This window comes from Oryx dammah, unplaced genomic scaffold, assembly GCF_014754425.2.
Source record: "Oryx dammah isolate SB20612 unplaced genomic scaffold, SCBI_Odam_1.1 HiC_scaffold_17, whole genome shotgun sequence".
NCBI classification, from domain to species: domain Eukaryota; kingdom Metazoa; phylum Chordata; class Mammalia; order Artiodactyla; family Bovidae; genus Oryx; species Oryx dammah.
Window position 1 is genome coordinate 19,806,130 of NW_024070201.1, and position 7,870 is coordinate 19,813,999.

A 7,870-nucleotide genomic window follows, 5' to 3' on the forward strand; every position below is an offset into this window, starting at 1 on the left:
GAATTCCATCACTTCCACTAGTTGTTTCTAGTAATGCTTCCTACAGTATGAAGCAAAGCTGGAATCAAGATTTCTGGGACAAATATCAATAACCTCAGATATGCAGGTGACACATCCTTATGGAAGAAAGTGAAGAAAAACTAAAGAGCCTCTTGATGTGAAAGAGGAGAGTGAAAAAGTTGGCTTAAAACTCAACATTCAAAAAACTAAGATCATGGCATTTGGTCCAATCACTTCATGGCAAATAGGTGGAGAAACAACGGAAATAGTGACAGACTTTATTTTCTTGGGCTCCAAAATCACTGCAGATGGTGACTGCAGCCATGAAATTAAAAGATGCTTTCTCCTTGGAAGAAAAGCTATGACCAACCTAGACAGCATATGAAAAAGCAGAGACATTACTTTGCCAACAAAGGTCCATCTAGTCAAAGATATGGTTTTCCTAGTAGTCACGTATGGATGTGAGAGTTGGACCATAAAGAAAGCTGAGCACTGAAGAATTAATGTTTTTGAATTGTGGTGTTGGAGAAGACTCTTGAGAGTCCCTTGGACTGCAAGCAGATCCAACCAGTCCATCCTAAATGAAATCAGTCCTGAATATTCACTGGGAGGACTGATGCTGAAGCTGAGGCTCCAATACTTTCACTACCTGATGTGAAGAATTGACTCCTTGGAAAAGACCCTGATGCTGGGAAAGACTGAAGGCAGGAGAAGGGAACAACAGAGAATGAGATGGTTGGATGGCATCACTTACTCGATGGATATGAATTTGAGCAAGTTCCGGGAGCTGGTGTTGGGCAGGGAAGCCTGGCATGCTGCAGTTCATGGGGAAAGGCTAGACCTGATGTAGGTTAAGTATTAACTCACTTGACTTCACACTCCAGGATGTATGGCTCTAGGTGAGTGACTGCTCCATGGTGGTTAGCTGGGTGATTAAGAGCTTTTCTGTACAGTTTGTCTGTGTATTCTTGCCACCTCTTCTTTATCTCTTCTGCTTCTATTAGGTCCTCATGGTTTTTGTCCTCTACTGTGCCTGTCTTTGCATGAAATGTTCCGTTGGTATCTCCACTTTTCTTAAAGAGATCTCTAGTCTTTCCTATTCTATTGTTTTCCTCTATTTCTTTGTATTGTTCACTTAAGAAGGCTTTCTTATCTCTCCTTGCTATTCTCTGGAACTCTGCATTCAGTTGGGTATATCTTTCCCTTCCTCCTTTGCTTTTTGCTTCTCTTACCCTATGTTAAAACCCAAAATTCAATAAAGAAAAATTAAAATCTAATTGGCTTTATTTAATGGTTCATGAATATATCATAGGAGATAGAAAGGAGCTCCAACGAACTGTGCAAAATGGACGGTCCTTGTAGGTAGAAAGGGGTGGAAAAAAGAAGTTTCTAGCAAAGAGTGATTGTTTCAGGCAAAGTCAACTTGCTTTTTTGGGAAGGTGTCCATCCACTTCACTAGACTCAGTTATGGGACAGAAATTAAAATTTAATGTTTATTCAGCACATGTTACAGATCAGACACTGTGCTAAACAATTTACATACATACTATATAATTCAATTCTCACAGCAAATCTGTAAAATAGGTATTATATTGTTTCCATTTATAGGGATAGGTAGGGGCTATCAAGCAGATAATGGCTAAATGTCACATTCCTGGGAAAGGCTAGACCTGAATTAGGTTAAGTATTAAGTCTTGGTTTGCTGATGTGGAACTTAGCACAAGTAACTACATTTTTGGCCTGCCGTTATTATTTAACACCTAGAACTGAGAGATCTCATTTCTGGGTATGTAGTTGAAATAATGTCTCTCATGAGCACATAGACCTAAATATTATAATGTATACTGTAGCAACTACAAATTGGAAGTAACTTAAACATCCATCAATGTAGTATATCCCCAAAATGAAATACTGCTATTAAAATAAGTAGGTAAATTTTATTCAAATAATAAATCTCAAATATATAATGTTGAATGAAAAAGGTGAGTTGTAAAATCACATGCCCTGCTAGGAAATTATTTAGGTGAGTTAAAGAAAAAAGAAAAGTGACTACAGCTATTAACGTACCAGATCCAGCATGCGGAAATCCCTGAAGATCAGTTTCCTCATTTATGGGAACAAAAACAATGCCTATTTCACAGACTGGCTGTGTAGATTGAATCACAGTATATATAGAAACTGTTTAGCACAATGCTTGATCTGTAAAATGTGCTCAATATTGAGACTAGTGGAACATAAATAGAAATGGGTAGCACAGAAAATGGTAGGTGGGGAGGGCAGGAAGGAAGCCAAATCAGTGTTGTCTTCACAACTGGTGCTGGGAAAGCATCACGGGAGAGATGAACCCCACGAGTGAGGAAGTGCACATGAGCAGAAGGCGGGGAGTGAAACAGCTGAAAATATTCAGGGAAAAACAACCCAACACAGCAGGCAACCCAATCCAGTGGAATGAGCTGGGAAGCAGGCACACTGGAGACCAAGAGAAGAAAACACATTTGTGCTCTTGGAAGTAGCTCCAAGTGAAAAATAAATCCCCAGACCAGGAATGAGCAGGCTTGCCCTGCATCCCTGCCTTATCTTCAGGGGCTTCCCAGGCTTTGGGTCTACCTTTTGTAAACAACATCTTTCTTACCCATCTTTAATTTTACTTAGATTTCTATCTGGAAACCTGTGGAGTATAATGACTCTTACTTCGCTGGAAATGTTACCAAACCAAAGTTGAGTCTGCTCGCCTTAAAGCCACTCTATTGACACTGGGTTATGGTGAAGGAAAGTGCAGCTTTTATTTCCAGAGCATCAAGCAAGGAGTCCAAGACAGCTAGTGCTCAAAACATCCCAATTCACTGTTGGGTTTTGTGAAAGCATTTTTAAAGGCAAGGCAAGGGAGGAGAGTTCCAGGAGTATGTGATCAGATTGTGCACAATCCTCTGGTTGATGATGAGGTAACAGATCTATGTCACACGGGTTAACACTATCAATCCTTTAGGATCCAGTAGGCCTGGGAGCTGTGTGCTCATGGTCGTCAAGTAGTTAAAGTCTTCCATTTGGTGGGGGTTTCAGCATCTGTTAATAAAAACTCAGGAAAAGTGCATTCAATACTAAAGCAGAGGATATAAGGAAGGGGTCTGTCCCAGGAAGGTCGCATAGGGTCCTGCTCAGTTACAGAAGCATGTATCCTACCTGTGCTTGTAATGAATACATAAAATGTGATGACCTTACAAAATCTTATACTGATAAAAACCATGAAATGATGGTCTGGGGGCTTTCAGAGATAACTTATTGTTTCAGGTGGAAAACAAACGCTGGCTGAAGGAACAACTCTCAAAACCTTTTACCTTGAAAATGGTTTTCTATTCTCCAAAGCACTTTTCTCATCTGCTATCCCTTCATTAAGTAGTGTGATACACCACATCAACAAATTGAAGAATGAAAACAATATGATCATCTCAATAGATGAAGAAAAGCTTACAAAATCTAGAAAGATGGTACTGATGAACCTATTTGCGGGGCAGCAATGGGCATGCAGACATAGAGACACAGACTTATGGATACGGGGATGTGGTAAGAAGGAAAGGGTGGGAAGAATGGAGAGAGTAGCATGGAAACATATACAGTAATGTATGTAAAATAGACAGCCAGTGGAAATTTACTGTATGAATCACTCAGGGAACTCAAACCAGGGCTCTGCGACAACCTAGAAGGGTGGGAGGGGTGGGAGGTGAGAGGGAGGCTCAAGAGGGAAGGGAAATATGTATACCTATGGCTGATCTATGTTGATATGTGGCAGAAACCAACACAACATTATAATTATCCTTGAATTAAAAATAAATTAGAAAAAAACTTTTGACAAAATTCAGCACCCATTTATGATCAAAAACTCTCCAGAAAGTGGGCATAGAGGGAACATATCTCAACATAATAAAGGCCATATACAACCAACCTACAGCTAACATCATTCTCAATGGTGAAAAACTGAAAGCATTTCATCTAAGATCAAGAACAAAACAAGGACGGCCACTCTTGCCACTATTATTCAACATGGTTTTGACAACCAGAAAAAAGAGAATTAAAAGATATCCAAATTGGAAAGGATATCTGTAAAATTGTCAAGTAAAACTGTCAGTGTTTGCAGATGACATGATACTATATTAGAAAAATCCTAAAGACACCACTGGAAAACAGCTAGAGCTCATCATTTAATTTAGTAAAGTTGCAAGATACAAAATTAATATACTGAAATTTGTTGCATTTCTATACCCTACTGGACATGGAACAACAGACTGGTTCCAAACAGGAAAAGGAGTACGTCAAGGCTGTATATTTAACTTATATGCAGGGTACATCGTGAGAAACGCTGGACTGGAAGAAACACAAGCTGGAATCAAGATTGCCGGGAGAAATATCAATAACCTCAGCTATGCAGATGACACCACCCTTATGGCAGAAAGTGAAGAGGAACTAAAAAGCCTCTTGATGAAAGTGAAAGAGGAGAGTGAAAAAGTTGGCTTAAAGCTCAACATTCAGAAAACGAAGATCATGGCATCTGGTCCCATCACTTCATGGGAAATAGATGGGGAAACAGTGGAAACAGTGTTAGAATTTATTTTTGGGGGGCTCCAAAATCACTACAGATGGTGACTGCAGCCATGAAATTAAAAGACGCTTACTCCTTGGAAGAAAAGTTATGACCAACCTAGATAGCATATTCAAAAGCAGAGACATTACTTTGCCAACAAAGGTCCATCTAGCCAAGGCTGTGGTTTTCCTGTGGTCATGTATGGATGTGAGAGTTGGACTGTGAAGAAGGCTGAGCACCGAAGAATTGATGCTTTCGAGCTGTGGTGTTGGAGAAGACTCTTGAGAGTCCCTTGGACTGCAAGGAGATCCAACCAGTCCATTCTGAAGGAGATCAGCCCTGGGATTTCTTTGGAAGGAATGATGCTAAAGCTGAAACTCCAGTACTTTGGCCACCTCATGTGAAGAGTTGACTCATTGGAAAAGACTCTGATGCTGGGAGGGATTGGGGGCAGGAGGAGAAGGGGATGACCAAGGATGAGATGGCTGGATGGCATCACGGACTTGATGGACGTGAGTCTGAGTGAACTCTGGGAGATGGTGATGGACAGGGAGGCCTGGTGTGCTGCGATTCATGGGGTCGCAAAGAGTCGGACATGACTGGGTGACTGAACTGAACTGAACAATGAAATATCAGAAATAAGAAATTAAGAAATTTCTTAATTAAGAAAATAGTCCCATTTGCATCACATTAAAAAGAATATAATATCTAGGATTGAACCTACATAAGGAAACCATAAGACGATGATGAAAGAAATTGAAGATGACACAAACAGATGAAAAGTTATAAACATGTTCTTGAATTAGAAGAATCAGTATTGTTAAAATGACCATACTACTCAAGGCAGTCTATAGATTTAATGCAATCCCTAGGAAAATACCAAGAGTATTTTCCACAGAACTCGAAAAAACAATTAAAAAATTTGCATAGAAATACAAAAGAGCTCATATAGCCATAACAGCCTCGAGAAAAACAGCTGGAGGAATCATGCTCCCTGACTTCAAACTATCCTATAACGCTACAGTAATCAAAACATGAATGACGCTGGCACAGAAACAGACACGTTGATCAGTGGAACAGGAGAGCCTAGGGTCAACTAATTAATAAATAATTTATTGGTCAATAATAATTTATTCGGTCAATTAATCCATGACAAAGAAGGCAGGAATACACAATGGAGAAAAGACAGTCTCAGCCAAGAAAAGGTAACTATTGTACGCTGTTGGTGGGAATGTATATTAATATAGTCACTGTGGGAAACAGTATGGAGGTTTCCCAAAAAACTAAAAATAGAACTACCATATGATCCTGGTTGATATAACTAGCTGATCCTGGTTATATAACAACAACAACAACAAAAAAAACCCCTAGAACACTAACTCAAAAAAGACACATGCACCCAATGTGTTCATAGCACCATTATTTACAATTGCCAAGATATGGAGGCAACTTAAGTGTCCATCAACAGATGAATGGATAAAGAAGATATGTATACACACAGATTATATATATATATATGAAGGATGCAATGGATGGATTTGGAGGGCATTATGCTAAGTGAAATAACTCAAAGAGAGGCAAATACTGTATGATATCACTTATATATGGAATCTAAAAAGTAAAAAAAAAACCAAAACCAGTGAATATAACAAAAGCAGAGTCACAGATATAAAGAACAAAGTGGTGGTTACCAGTGGGAGAGGAGGGGTGGCATTAGGGTGGGGCAGTGGAAATTATAAACTATTGGGTATAAAATAAGCTGAAAGGGTGTATTGTATGACAGAATATAGCCAATATTTGTAACAACTGTAAATGGGTTATAGCTTTAAAAAAATTATACACATTTTTAAAGTTCATTTCTTCTCACTGTTGAATAGTGTTCCACAGTATGTTTGTTTGACCAGTCAGCATTCACAGGACATTTGCAGTTTTCAGTGTGTTTTTAGCTGAAGGAATAGCATGATATTTGTTATATAAGGAAATAATTCTAGTGGCAGGAGGAGGAAGAACTGGACTGAAATGGGAGTTAACATAAAAAAGAGAAAAGGGGACACACAGGAAGTCATTTTAATAGTAGGAGAGAGAGATAAGGGCTGGAATTAAGGAAGTGGCAGTGAGAATGGAGAGGAGGTAATGGATTCAAATATTGCTGAGGCAGACTTGACAAGATTGGCATATATGTGATGTAGAAGGTAAGGGAGAGAAGATTCATCAACAACTTCAATGATCTGGCTTGGGTGCTTCCACGATCAGCAATACTACAAACTATAACATGGTGTTTAGGAGAAAGATTTTGGGGTGAGGACATTGAGTCCTATTTTGAACACCAAGAGTTTGAGAAACTTAGCCATAGATCCAAGAGGATGTGAGTAGTGACTCAGGAGTGTTCTGGGAAGATCAGATGGAGAAGCTACCAGAATACAAGTTACATCTGTATCTATGGGGTGGATGAGATTGTCCAAGGAGTGACAGAAAATTGAGAAGAAGGCTCAGGGTGTAACCTCAGGAAAATTAACCCTTAATACTGCCAAGATACCAAACGCAATGAGAGGAAACTTACTGTTCGGTAGTTAGGTATTAAATGTGTGATCTTTGTGGAGTGAATCAGCAGAGAGAAGCTTGGTGAGTTAGGTAAGGTAATGAAGGAGAAAAGAAGAAATGGGGGAAAGAAGTATATATAGCATGGGTCTTTAAGAAGTTTGGCAACAAAGTTTGAGAGAGAGGCAAGATGAAATACCATTTGCAGTGCTCATCAAGAGCTCCAGGACACCAGGTTCTTCCTGTGACTATAGGCACACATATCACCCTTCAGGTGTATCTTTTCTCAGAAAAGATATCTGAGAATATCTGAGAATTCCCCTTGCCACTGTGCTCAACAAGCTGCTACCAATCTAAATAGCTCTTGACTAATGCCTACTTGTCATTTGGGGGTTGCCAAGGAGTGAAAAAGTTGGCTTAAAGCTCAACATTCAGAAAACGAAGATCATGGCATCTGGTCCCATCACTTCATGGGAAATAGATGGGGAAACAGTGGAAACAGTGTCAGAATTTATTTTTTGGAGCTCCAAAATCACTGCAGATGGTGACTGCAGCCATGAAATTAAAAGATGCTTACTCCTTGGAAGAAAAGTTATGACCAACCTAGACACCATATTCAAAAGCAGAGACATTACTTTGCCGACTAAGGTCCGTCTAGTCAAGGCTATGGTTTTTCCTGTGGTCATGTATGGATGTGAGAGTTGGACTGTGAAGAAGGCAGAGTGCCGAAGAGTTGATGCTTTTGAACTGTGGTGT